Source organism: Cherax quadricarinatus, chromosome 3, assembly GCF_038502225.1.
Source record: "Cherax quadricarinatus isolate ZL_2023a chromosome 3, ASM3850222v1, whole genome shotgun sequence".
Taxonomy (NCBI): domain Eukaryota; kingdom Metazoa; phylum Arthropoda; class Malacostraca; order Decapoda; family Parastacidae; genus Cherax; species Cherax quadricarinatus.
The window spans coordinates 49328356-49343584 of NC_091294.1; the positions used below are offsets into that span (position 1 = coordinate 49328356).

The 15229-nt window shown below is 39.5% G+C and overlaps 1 protein-coding gene across 3 annotated transcripts in view; it reads left to right on the top strand.

Moving 5' to 3' along the window:
- Positions 1-15229, top strand: part of LOC128684046 (uncharacterized) — a 919796-nt gene that overhangs the window by 664969 nt on the left and 239598 nt on the right. The window lies entirely within an intron of this gene.

The window sequence follows — 15229 nt, forward strand, 5'->3', positions numbered from 1 at the left end:
CCATCCCTCTTCTTCAAAGCACATAGTGAGGCTCCAAAAAAGAAAGGTTTAATTTCTTCTGGGATTCGCCCAGCCAGGCAAATGTTGACGAAAGTTGTTAACTCGGTGAGAAGAATTGATGCAGATTCACCGAGTACTGGATTTACCATCTCTTTGAGGTGCTGAGGACGAATTCCAGTATAACCTCCTGCAGATCCTGCTGGAAATGACACGATCGCCTTATAGACTTCTGATTCTGGCAAAATTAATTGTTCAGTGATGGGGTCTTCCTCAGGGTTGTCGTTGATGGCTATGGTGTCCCTGGTTGGTTGCTTGTCTCTTAGTGCTTGGGCCGTGGTCTCATCCTTTGGGGCTACAGTGTCGTCACTTGTAATTATTCTTATTACTCCCACTGTGTTACCTTCTTGGATTTTTTTGCTAACCTGTGCGCAAATTTTCTCGTTTTCAGTGGGACTTTTCTTGGGTCTATCTGTTTAATTCCTGCGATGATGGGCAGAGGGACACAGTTATCCGTTCTTGGGTAGTTGCGCACTGCCTTGATAACTGACGTGGTTAGCAGTTTGCCTCGTCTTTCAGGAACTGCAAGACAGACATTGCCGAACAAGAGTAGGTTGCACCATGCTTGGATGGTGCCTCGGGCTTCTAAGTTGGTAGAACCTCCATTCACCCGCTTAAGAAGGTCTGCGAATTTCCCTGCTGCATATGGGCGAGCCGCTTTAGGGGTGTGGGATAGTGTACTGCTAGCAGTGGATTTGAATGCCTACAGAAGGTTATCGCAAGGGACGAGGTTGCCATTGGAATTGTCATCTGCGTGTGGAGGCTGTGGGCTGCTCTCTGCTGCGGGCATATGTGATCCTGCACACCCATTGTGTGCGCGAATGCGGCCATCCCTGTTGCGTGCTCGAAACTCTCCACACACCTGATATGTGCCTCTTCTGTCATTGTTGGGTGCATTGTTTCCCTGGCTTTGTGGCTGGCTGGCTTCATCATCTGCCATACCTCAAACTGTGTGGCAAGCCCAGGCTGAAGGGAAAATGGCGCGTGGCACATACCGCATGTGGTTCATATATATATATATATATATATATATATATATATATATATATATATATATATATATATATATATATATATATATATATATCTTTCTTTCTTTCAAAACACCGGCCGTATCCCACCGAGGCGGGGTGGCCCAAAAGGAAAAACAAAAGCTTCTCCTTTTAAATTTAGTAATATATACAGGAGAAGGGGTTACTAGACCCTTGCTCCTGGCATTTTAGTCGCCTCTTACAACACGCATGGCTTTCGGAGGAAGAATTCTGTTCCACTTCCCCATATATATATATATGTATATATATATATATATATATATATATATATATATATATATATATATATATATATATATATATATATATATATATATATATATATATATATATATATATATATATATATATATATATATATATATATATATATATATATATATATATATACATAAATAAATAAATATATGAATACATATATATATATATATATATATATATATATATATATATATATATATATATATATATTGCAACCACGAGCAAGTAGTATTTAATCAGTAACAACGGGTTTGCATCCTTGGCTAGTGCAGTGTTGTTATTGATCAATACCACTCGTTGGTGGTTTCAATAATATATATATGCTGCTCGAGAAGCTAGTACACCAAACAGGGAGGAGAATGAATATGTATATATATATATATATATATATATATATATATATATATATATATATATATATATATATATATGCAAAATAACCACTCTGAGTGGTTATTTTGCATATTCTGAAATCACCTGTTTACTGTGATCTTATTGCATATATATATATATATATATATATATATATATATATATATATATATATATATATATATATATATATATATATATATATATATATACAAGGAGGGAAGAGTATATGGAGAAAAAGAGAGAGGTTAAGAGAGTGGTGAAGCAATGTAAAAAGAGAGCAAATGAGAGAGTGGGTGAGATGTTATCAACAAATTTTGTTGAAGATAAGAAAAAGTTTTGGAGTGAGATTAACAAGTTAAGGAAGCCTAGAGAACAAATGGATTTGTCAGTTAAAAATAGGAGAGGAGAGTTATTAAATGGAGAGTAAGAGGTATTGGGAAGATGGAGGGAATATTTTGAGGAATTGTTAAATGTTGATGAAGATAGGGAAGCTGTGATTTCGTGAATAGGGCAAGGAGGAATAACATCTTGTAGGAGTGAGGAAGAGCCAGTTGTGAGTGTGGGGGAAGTTCGTGAGGCAGTAGGTAAAATGAAAGGGGGTAAGGCAGCCGGGATTGATGGGATAAAGATAGAAATGTTAAAAGCAGGTGGGGATATAGTTTTGGAGTGGTTGGTGCAATTATTTAATAAATGTATGGAAGAGGATAAGGTACCTAGGGATTATCAGAGAGCATGCATAGTTCCTTTGTATAAAGGCAAAGGGGACAAAAGAGAGTGCAAAAATTATAGGGGGATAAGTCTGTTGAGTATACCTGGTAAAGTGTATGGTAGAGTTATTATTGAAAGAATTAAGAGTAAGACGGAGAATAGGATAGCAGATGAACAAGGAGGCTTTAGGAAAGGTAGGGGGTGTGTGGACCAGGTGTTTACAGTGAAACATATAAGTGAACAGTATTTATTATGATAAGGCTAAAGAGGTCTTTGTGGCATTTATGGATTTGGAAAAGGCGTATGACAGGGTGGATAGGGGGGCAATGTGGCAGATGTTGCAGGTGTATGGTGTAGGAGGAAGGCTGAAAGCAGTGAAGGGTTTTTACGAGGATAATGAGGCTCAAGTTAGAGTACATAGGAAAGAGGGAAATTATTTCCCAGTAAAAGTAGGCCTTAGACAAGGATGTGTGATGTCACCATGGTTGTTTAATATATTTATAGATGGGGTTGTAAGAGAAGCAAATGCGAGGGTCTTGACAAGAGGCGTGGAGTTAAAAGATAAAGAATCACACATAAAGTGAGAGTTGTCACAGCTGCTCTTTGCTGATGACACTGTGCTCTTGGGAGATTCTGAAGAGAAGTTGCAGAGATTGGTGGATGAATTTGGTAGGGTGTGCAAAAGAAGAAAATTAAAAGTGAATACAGGAAAGAGTAAGGTTATGAGGATAACAAAAATATTAGGTGATGAAAGATTAGATATCAGATTGGAGGGAGAGAGTATGGAGGAAGTGAATGTATTCAGATATTTGGGAGTGGACGTGTCAGCGGATGGGTCTGTGAAGGATGAGGTGAATCATAGAATTGATGAGGGGAAAAGGGTGAGTGGTGCACTTAGGAGTCTGTGGAGACAAAGAACTTTGTCCTTGGAGGCAAAGAGGGGAATGTATGAGAGTATAGTTTTACCAACACTCTTATATGGGGGTGAAGCATGGGTGATGAATGTTGCAGCGAGGAGAAGGCTGGAGGCAGTGGAGATGTCATGTCTGAGGGCAATGTGTGGTGTGAATATAATGCAGAGAATTCGTAGTTTGGAAGTTAGGAGGAGGTGCGGGATAACCAAAACTGTTGTCCAGAGGGCTGAGGAAGGGTTGTTGAGGTGGTTCGGACATGTAGAGAGAATAGAGCGAAACAGAATGACTTCAAGAGTGTATCAGTCTGTAGTGGAAGGAAGGCGGGGTAGGGGTCGGCCTAGGAAAGGTTGGAGGGAGGGGGTAAAGGAGGTTTTGTGTGCGAGGGGCTTGGACTTCCAGCAGGCGTGCGTGAGCGTGTTTGATAGGAGTGAATGGAGTCGAATGGTTTTTAATACATGACGTGCTGTTGGAGTGTGAGCAAAGTAACATTTATGAAGGGATTCAGGGAAACCGGCAGGCCGGACTTGAGTCCTGGAGATGGGAAGTACAGTGCCTGCACTCTGAAGGAGGGGTGTTAATGTTGCAGTTTAAAAACTGTAGTGTAAAGCACCCTTCTGGCAAGACAGTGATGGAGTGAATGATGGTGAAAGTTTTTCCTTTTCCGGCCACCCTGCCTTGGTGGGAATCGGCCAGTGTGATAATAAAAAAAAATATGTATATATATATATATATATATATATATATATATATATATATATATATATATATATATATATATATATATATATATGTATATATATATATATATATATATATATATATATATATATATATATATATATATATATATATATATATATATATATATGTATATATATATTACTTCGTAAATCCGTTTACTAATATACTAGATTAATAATTTTCATATTTATTTAAGAGTTGCAAGTGTCCCTTCAGACAACCAGCGGCACTGCGACAAAATTCCTCTGGGAAATAATACGAGATTTTCGTGAACCAGGAGTCGATTTATTGTGTCAGCTGGAGGCGCGGCGAGACTTGTTGCATATTTGTGTTTTCTATAAGAGACATTGTTGTCATATTGCTCAACCACGGAAGAGAATATTCTTCCGGGTCACACACAACTCTCACCTTCCTGCTAACACACAACTCTCACCTTCCAGCTAACACACAACTCTCACCTTCCAGCTAACACTCAACTCTCACCGTCCTGCTAACACACAACTCTCACCTTCCTGCTAACACACAACTCTCACCTTCCTGCTAACACACAACTCTCACCTTCCAGCTAACACACAACTCTCACCTTCCTGCTAACACACAACTCTCACCTTCCTGCTAACACACAACTCTCACCTTCCTGCTAACACACAACTCTCACCTTCCTGCTAACACACAACTCTCACCTTCCTGCTAACAAACAACTCTCACCTTCCTGCTAACACACAACTCTCACCTTCCTGCTAACACACAACTCTCACCTTCCTGCTAACACACAACTCTCACCTTCCTGCTAACACACAACTCTCTCCTTGCTAACGCAGCTCTCTCGTTTCTGCTAACACACAACTCTCACCTTCCTGCTTACACATAACCTTCCTGCTAATACACATCTCTCACCTTCCTGCTAACTCACAACTCTCACCTTCCTGTTAACACACAACTCTCTTTTTGCTAACACAGCTCTCTCGTTCCTGCTAACACACAACTCTCTTCATGCTAACACACAACTCTCACCTTCCTGCTAACACATAACTCTCACCTTCCTGCTAACACACAACTCTCTTCATGCTAACACACAACTCTCACCTTCCTGCTAACACATAACTCTCTCCTTGCTAACGCAGCTCTCTCGTTCCTGCTAACACACAACTCTCTTCATGCTAACACACAACTCTCACCTTCCTGCAAACACTCAACTCTCTCCTTGCTAACACAGCTTTCTCGTTCCTTCTAACACACAACTCTCTTCATGCTAACACACATCTCTTACCTTCCTGCTAACACACAGCTCTCACCTTCCTGCTAACACACAACTCTCTCCTTGCTAACACAGCTCTCTCGTTCCTGCTAACACACAACTCTCTTCATGCTAACACACAACTCTCACCTTCCTGCTAACACACAACTCTCACCTTCCTGCTAACACACAACTCTCACCTTCCTGCTAACACAAAGCTCTCACCTTCCTGCTAACACACAACTCTCTCCTTGCTAACTCAGCTCTCTCGTTCCTGCTAACACTCAACTCTCTTCCTGCTAACACACAACTCTCTCCTTGCTAACGCAGCTCTCTCGTTCCTGCTAACACACAACTCTCTTCATGCTAACTCACAACTCTCTTCATGCTAACACACAGCTCTCACCTTCCTGCTAACACACAACCGTCCTGCTAATACACAACTCTCACCTTCCTGCTAACTCACAACTCTCACCTTCCTGCTAACACACAACTCTCTTTTTGCTAACACAGCTCTCTCGTTCCTGCTAACACACAACTCTCTTCATGCTAACACACAACTCTCACCTTCCTGCTAACACACAACTCTCACGTTCCTGCTAACGCACAACTTTCACCTTCCTGCTAACACACAGCTCTCACCTTCCTGCTAACACACAACTGTCCTGCTAATACACAACTCTCACCTTCCTGCTAACTCACAACTCTCATTTTGCTAACACAGCTCTCTCGTTCCTGCTAACACTCAACTCACTTCCTGCTAACACACAACTCTCTCCTTGCTAACACAGCTCTCTCGTTCCTGCTAACACTCAACTCACTTCCTGCTAACACACAACTCTCTTCATGCTAACACACAACTCTCAACTTCCTGCTAACACACAACTCTCACCTTCCTGCTAACACACAACTCTCACCTTCCTGCTAGCACACAACTCTTACCTTCCTGCTAACACACTACTCTCTCCTTGCTAACACAGCTCTCTCGTTCCTGGTAACAAACAACTCTCTTCACGCTAACACACAACGCTCACCTTCTTGCTAACATACAACTCTCACCTTCCTGCTAACACACAACTCTCACCTTCCTGTTAACACACAATTCTCTCCTTCCTGCTAACACAGTACTCTCTCCTTCCTGCTAACACACAACTCTCTCCTTGCTAACACAGCTCTCTCGTTCCTGATAACACACAACTCTCTTCATACTAACACGCAACTCACACCTTCCTGCAAACACACAACTCCCTCTGCTGTGGTCCCTTATAGCTCTTAAATTTTTGTCACACTCAAACTCATACGTTCTCGTTTCTTCATAAATTTCTTCTTCCTGCTCCCATACAATTATTACCTCCAGTTTTAATAGCGATTTCTCTAAGGATCCTTAAGTTCATTCGTAACTATCACCACCTCTTGTGACCTGCTGACTGGTATACTGTTTTCTCAATATTTTCACCCCCGGACAAGAACAAACATCAACATATCATTACATAAACACGAACTAAAAAATTATAAAAGGAAACTAATGTAGTAGGAAAAGATATTTAACAATGCTACATAGATATGAATGCGTGAAGATTTTCTCAGTGTATATTCAAGATTAGGTTAGTTTAGGTAAGATTCGTCAGGACACAGGACAAGTGCTTTCTGACGTGGGTGTCAGTCATACGATGGCTCGCCACTGGAATCGTTGCTCATACAAGAGATGACAAATTTCAGCCCAATGCACACCTCAACTATTAACCTTGACTTTAACTCTCCTTGCTCTGTTAAAAAAAATCGTTGGAAAATGAGCAGTAACTCTTGAAATATTGTATTTGCGTCAATGGATGGTATGGGACAATCACCTATAAGTATCGTATTTGCAGGGTCTATAGCCATCAGAGAAATGTGTTTATGCCTATGAATATGTCATAAGAACTTACGTAAATCCATAGTGTAGCGATTAATGCATACTTGATGTTAGTGGCCAAATAAATTACGACCTTAATAACCAACGTGCAGTCGATGGGTTTCTAACTTAAAACTGCCTGAATTTCAAATAAATTGGACGTCTTATCTGGGTAGTTATTAAATAGTAGTTTCGAAGTTTTGAATTACTGCTCGTGAGCTTTTGGGTTGAAGTTTTCATCACATCTGACCCTTTTGTAAAGGCTGTGAAAAGTGCGAAGAGAACGAAGAATGTGAACAGTGTCAAGTATCTGAAGAATAGAATGAGTATGGAAAGTATGAATCCTCTGATGAATGTGAAGCGCTAAAAGTTTCTGTAGCACGAAGTGTGAAGTGTCAAGACTGTCAAGGGTGTAACACTCTAAGTGTGTGTAAAGAATGTAAAGAGTGTCTAGGACTCTAGTGGGAAAAATGTCAACATTTATCAGTAAACCAATAATAAATACTGACAAGTTGATGAGTAAGACATATAGAACACCTGGATATCTTTACCGAGAGACGTTCCACCTGCACAGCAGGTGGAACGTCAGGTGGTGAGATGCAGCAGTTGAAGATATTGTCACATGTGGGCAGAGTCCGCTAGTGTAAGTCAGATCCATAAGATGGGCCAGAGATTTAGCAATGAAGTTGTAAAAAACGCAAGGGTGGGGGCACCTTGGTCAGGATAAATGTATAATGTACGGTTGTATGATGTACGGTTGTATGATGTACGGTTGTATGATATATGGCTGTATATGGTTGTATGACGTTTGAAGGTATGACCTACGGTTATACGATGTATGGCTGTATGATATATGGTCGTTTCATGTATTATGTACCGCTGTATGATGTATGATGTGCGGTTGTATGATGTACGGTTATATGATGTATGATCCACGGTTGTATGATGTGCGGTTATATGATGTGCGGTTATATGATGTGCGGTTATATGATGTGCGGTTATATGATGTGCGGTTATATGACGTATGTTGTATGATTGTTTGATGTATTATTGTATGATTTACGGTTATACGATGCATGATGTACGGTTATATGTCGTATGATGAACGGATGTATGATGTACGGTTGCATTATGAAGGGTAGTATGATGTACAGTTGTATGATGTATGATGCACTGTTGTATGATGAAGGGTTGTAGGATGTACAGTTGTATGATAAACTGTTGTATGATGTACGGTTGTATGATGTACCATTGTATGATGTACGGGTGTATGATATATGATATACGGTTGTATCATGTACGGTTTATTATGTACGGTTATATGATGTACGGCTTTATAATGTACGGTTGAATGATGTACGGTTGTATAATGTAATTTTGTATAATGAACGGTTGCATGATGAACGGTTGTATAATGTAATGTTGTATAATGTATGGTTGTATGATGTACGGTTGTATGATGTAGAGTTGTATGTGATGTACGGTTATATGATGTACAGTTGTATTATGTACAGTTGTATGATGTACTGTTGTATAATGTGCGATTGTGTAATGTACGGTTGTATGATGTACGGTTGTATTATGTTCGGTTGCATAATGCGCGGCTGTACCACGTACGGTTGCATGATGTACGGTTGTATGATGTACGGTTGTATTACGTACGGTTGTATTATGTACAATTGTATATTGTACGGTTGTACTATGTACGGTTGTATAATGTACTGTTTTATAATGTACGGTTGTATCATGTACAGTTGTATCATGTACTGTTGTATAATACACGGTTGTATAATGTACGGTTGTATGATATATGGTTGTATGATGTGGCTTCGGGTTGGTTTGAATTTTAGCAGAGCATAGCAATTAGTACTCTTATTATTTTCATGAAATTGATATGTACCTGTGAAAGCGTGTGGGTGATGCAGGACAAGGAGTGCTTGAGGATCGATACTCCATCTGCTAATTGCAAGACAGAAACTCTACTTGCAGAGTCAGGCTTCGCAATTGAGAAAATGGGAGAGGAGGGTATACAGAGATTGAAGTGTTTTGTTTGACCACTGTTTCTGTCGTTATGTACAATATGTTTATTTTTTTCTAGCCTAAAATTCATTTGGTGATATTGTTCTGGTTCTTATCTTTATCTGTGGCTGATCGAGCTTGATAAAATGAGTGTCGGATCAACAAGGCTGTAATTACTGCATGAGTTAACGAGCCGCTTACAGCAACAGCCTGTTTAAGATAATGGTTCCATAAGGATGCAAACTTGGATTCAGAGGTGACAGCAGTGGTAGAAATGCCCTCGAAATCACTGACAGGCATATTACAGGCATGATAAAGAAAGTAAAAGAGACGCTGCTCTCTGCTGTTAAATGCGATCCTCAGGGACGGAATGTTGGACTGAGAGATGAGAGGTGAGGTGGCAGCGAGGTGTAGCTCGTAATTATATGCCTTCCTGTTGATCTTTTATTTTTATAGTTCCTTGACAATGTGAGAAATCACGAAAGCGCTTGGAATTTCACTATGAAAAGATGGAGTGGTAGAGGAAGTGGAATATTCAAACAGCTTCAGGAAGAAATCCAAACATTCTTCCTTGAATCCTTTTTATCCACTTCTCCGAGGCTGTGGGTCTCACAATTTACACCAGAGGTGGACCCCATATATATATATATATATATATATATATATATATATATATATATATATATATATATATATATATATATATATATATATATATATATATATATATGTTCCAACAGGGCTCTGGGAACATATTTTCTTGGACATCCTCCTCTTTTGTGCCATTTTGCAACCTCCTGATAATGTGTTGATTACAACACGAAAAGACTAGTGCTATCATTCTATTCCCCCCATGGTTGATTTGCATCTTGTATTGCTTGGTTTGAGATATTTGCGATATATATACATATATATATATATATATATATATATATATATATATATATATATATATATATATATATATATATATATATATATATATATATTATTAATTTTTATTAACACACTTGCCGAGTCCCACCAAGGCAGGGTGGCCCCAAAAAAAAAAAAATTTCACGATCATTCACTCCATCATTGTCTTGCCAGAAGGGTGCTTTACACAACAGTTTTTAAACTGCAACATTAACAGCCCTCCTTCAGAGTGCAGGCACTGTACTTCCCATCTCCAGGACTCAAGACCGGCCTGCCGGTTTCCCTGAACCCCTTCATAAATGTTACTTTGCTCACACTCCAACAGCACGTCAAGTATTTAAAACCATTTGTCTCCATTCACTCCTATCAAACACGCTCACGCATGACCCCTGGAAGTCCAAGCCCCTCGCACACAAAACCTCCTTTACCCCCTCCCTCCAACCTTTCCTAGGCCGACCCCTGCCCAGCCTTCCTTCCGTTACAGACTGATACACTCTTGAAGTCCTTCTGTTTCACTCCATTCTCTTTACATGTCCGAACCACCTCAACAACCCTTCCTCAGCCCTCTGGACAACAGTTTTGGTTATCCCGCACATCCTCCTAACTTCCAAACTACGAATTCTCTGCATTATATTCGCACCACACATTGCCCTCAGACATGACATCTCCACTGCCTCCAGCCTTCTCCTTGCTGCAACATTCATCATCCATGCTTCACACCCATATAAGAGCGTTGGTAAAACTATACTCTCATACATTCCCCTCTGCCTCCAAGGACAAAGTGCACCGCTCACCCTTTTCCTCCTCATCAATCGTATGATTCACCTCATCTTTCATAGATCCATCCGCTGACATGTCCACTCCCAAATATCTGAATACATTCACCTCCTCCATACTCTCTCCCTCCAATCTGATCACCAATCTTTCATCACCTAATCTTTTTATCCTCATAACTTTATATATATATTATATATATATATATATATATATATATATATATATATATATATATATATATATATATATATGTATATATATATATATATATATATATATATATATATATATATATATATATATATATATATATATATATATATATATATATATATATATATATATATATATATATATATATATATATGGTATTAGCAGCAGTACAAGAAAATTTCCCTGGTCTCTTCCCTTTTGTTTCAGCTGGGTATAGCAAGGAATCAATGCTTCTCTTTGGAGAGCATGAAATCACATCATCGGAGGGTGTCCAACAAGGATATCCTCTTGCACCATTTCTCTTCTGTATAGCAGTTAGGGAAATCACAGTCAGACTGACCAGCGAGCTAAACATCTGGTTCCTAGATGATGGTACACTAGCAGGTACAAAGGAGTCCCTCCTACATGACCTTACACAGGTAATGACACGGGGACAGGAAATGGGTCTCATCCTGAATCCATCCAAATGTGAAATCATCTCAGTCAGTCAACAAGTGATAAATGCAGTGAGATCAAAACTACCAGGAGCAGCAGTCATTGCCCCCACAAATAGTGTCTTGCTAGGAGCACCTCTGGGAAGCAATGCCATTGACACAATTCTCAGGAAGAAATTGAAAGAGTTAAGGAGAATGGAACAACGAATAGGCAATCTGGACACCCACGATGCCTTGTACCTTCTCACAAAGTGCTTGAGTCTGCCCAGGTTGACATATTTCCTAAGATGTGCACCTTCATATGATAACCCTATACTGCACGAATATGACAGTATTCTGAGGCAGATTTTTACGAAAGTACTTAACCTTACTCTAGAAGACGGGCAGTGGAACCAAGCTACACTTCCAGTCAGACTAGGAGGCATTGGTGTCCGCAAGTCATCACAGATTGCGTTACCTGCTTTTCTGTCCTCGTGTATTGCATCCAGAGAGCTTGTAACAGCGATTCTCCCTGAACATCTTAGGGACAAGATTGGAGTCCAGGACCAAAAATTCATTGACGGAGCAATGATCTGGGATAATCTAACGGGCTCTGAAACCAGACCTGCTCCCCCCAACAACTACAAACAATCGCACTGGGATGGTCCAATAGTGGAAAATATTGCCTCAACAATGCTTCAGAGTGTGTCAGGGAAGGATAAAGCCCGCCTCCTGGCAGTGAGAGCCCCTCATGCTGGGGATTTTCTGTTGGCTGTTCCCAACTCCAGCCTTGGCACACGCCTTGACCCACAGACCATCCGCATTGGTGTTGCCCTTCGACTTGCCGCCCCTATTCTCGCCGAACACAGGTGTATTTGTGGCAGTGAAGCAGCAGACCGATTCGGGTACCATGGTCTTGTGTGCCGTAAATCCGAGGGAAAGATTGCAAGACATGAGGAGGTTAATAACATTATCAAGAGGAGCGTCACAACAGCTGGATGCCCAGCAGTAAGGGAGCCACCCCAACTATGCAGATCTGATGGCAGCCAGAAGCGTCCAGATGGTATCATCCTTCAAGCCTGGACAGATGGGAAGCAGGTGGTGTGGGACTATACATGTGCATCTACCTTGGCTGATACCTATCTCCAATACACCAGGGAGGAAGGAGGGGCAGCTGCCAGCTTCAGGGAGTCCCAAAAGTCTAGAAAATATGGAGAACTTGCCCATCATTATATGTTTGTTCCCATAGGCTCAGAGACCCTTGGCTCTTGGGGAAAGAGTGCATCTAATTTCCTTAAGGAGCTGGAAAAAAGACTCATCAGGGTAACTAGGGATCCCAGGGCAGCTAGTTTTCTGTTCCAGCGGCTCAGTGCGGCTGTTCAAAGGGGTAATGCCTGCTGCATTTTGGGCACACGCCCCAGCTCTGAGGAGCTGGATGAGATTTTCGCCTTATAATCGGTGATACACACGTAACAACATGTACCGTATATGCCACCTTTATATTAACAATGTATCTCTTAAATCTTCTGTGCCATATTATGTAATATATATATATATATATATATATATATATATATATATATATATATATATATATATATATATATATATGTGCAATAAGATCACAGTAAACAGGTGATTTCAGAATATGCAAAACAACCACTCTGAAATAATAGAGAAATTCCAAGCGCTTTCGTGACTACTCACATTATCAAGGAACTTGATAATATATATATTATCAAGTTCCTTGATAATGTGAGTAGTCACGAAAGCGCTTGGAATTTCTCTATTCTTTCAGAGTGGTTGTTTTGCATATATATATATATATATATATATATATATATATATATATATATATATATATATATATATATATATATATATATATATATATATATATATATATATACATATATATATATATATATATATATATATATATATATATATATATATATATATATATATATATATATATATATATATATATATATATATATATATATATATTTGTATTGTATACGCCTGCCTGCATTAAGCGAACCATTTCGGAAGGCTCTATGTCAGGGATTCTGAAGAGTACCTCTTGGAGTTGCGGGAGATCCTCTGGCTTATTGTGATCCTGCTGTGGTGTCTGCTGTGATGTGGCTACCTCACATAGTGGAGGTGATACAACAGTAATGGAAGCTGAATGTCAGTTGCATTCTGAGGAGAATGGTGTCTCTTCCATGGATTCATGATTCCGAGTGTGTTATGACAACATATGATGGTTATATGCTATGTTGTGGATATGTGGCCATGACTGAGATGAATCAAGTATGTGGCTAAGCGAGGATGAGAGGGGGCGCATAAACGCAAATTTCACTGATAGAAGAAAATATTTCTGAGGTGCTGACTATTATCTTTAGCAGACAAGACCCTGAAATACATAATTATATTGACATCTCTCACTGGAAGATACTTCGGGTAACCTTGGTATGCTTGATCAGTGTGATAAAATATTGGGATATTTGTGCCCACAGCGTTCTCCTGTGATGGTGGTATCGGTTACAAATGATGCTGCGCGTGCCACACTGCAAGATGGCTTTCCTCTGCAGGCTGCTGACTATAAAGGCTCCGGAGTGTGGTGTTATGCCTTGTCGAGTGGGCAGTTAGGTGTGCCTGGACGTAATTGCATTGTTAGGAATTCTGTGATTGCTAATAACGTTAATGCGATTCGGGAGCATTGTGGATATGGTGCCTTTTCTCTCTAGGACGATCATTGGTGTTTGCAGCTGCTAACAGCCTCAATTTGTTTGGGATAATTGGAACTGAGTTTAGATGCAGGTGTTGCTAGGTGGAAACGTTTAATACACACACAAACACAGACACACACAAACACAGACACACAGACACACAGACACTCACACACACACACACACACACACAACCACAATTAGGTGAGTACAATTAGGTGAGTACACACACACACACACAGAAACAGGTAGACTGAGCGAATCTGCTTGGACGTCGTACTCATTTCAGCAACACTGCAACCTCCTGATAATGTGTCGATTGCTATTCCCCCCGTGGTTGTTTTGCATCTTGTGTCGCTTGTTCACGATTTTTGCATTATATTCATTTGTATAGAACATTCTTCAGGGAAGAAGTGAATATCTGGAGAAGGATTTATGGATCAACGCCCCCGCGGACCGGTCTGTGACCAGGCCCAAAATCTCAGAACAAAATCAAGCATTTAGAAACTGTATTGAAAACAACAAGTCTATGTAAATTACTGGTGATGTAACAGTACAAAAATACAAGATAAAACTGGTTGAAATTAATTTATGAAACAAGAAAATAATGCAGACAATAGAGAATAACTAGACAATTACACTTATATAACATTTGCCTAGAGTTAAATCATTTTCAAGAAGACTCAATGAAGCTAAAAGATAAATTGGAAACTAATTAAATCCTTTATCTTCATTAAGTCCTCTTGGAAACGTGTTAACTTTATGCAAATATTATGTAAGTATCAGTCGATCGTTATTCTATATTATCTAGTTATTTACATACCATTAACGTTATTTGTAACTTTCAAAAAATCCTAATTTTGTTTTGAAATTTTTGGCTTCATTGTACTTACTTTTATATATATGTCGTGCCGAATAGGT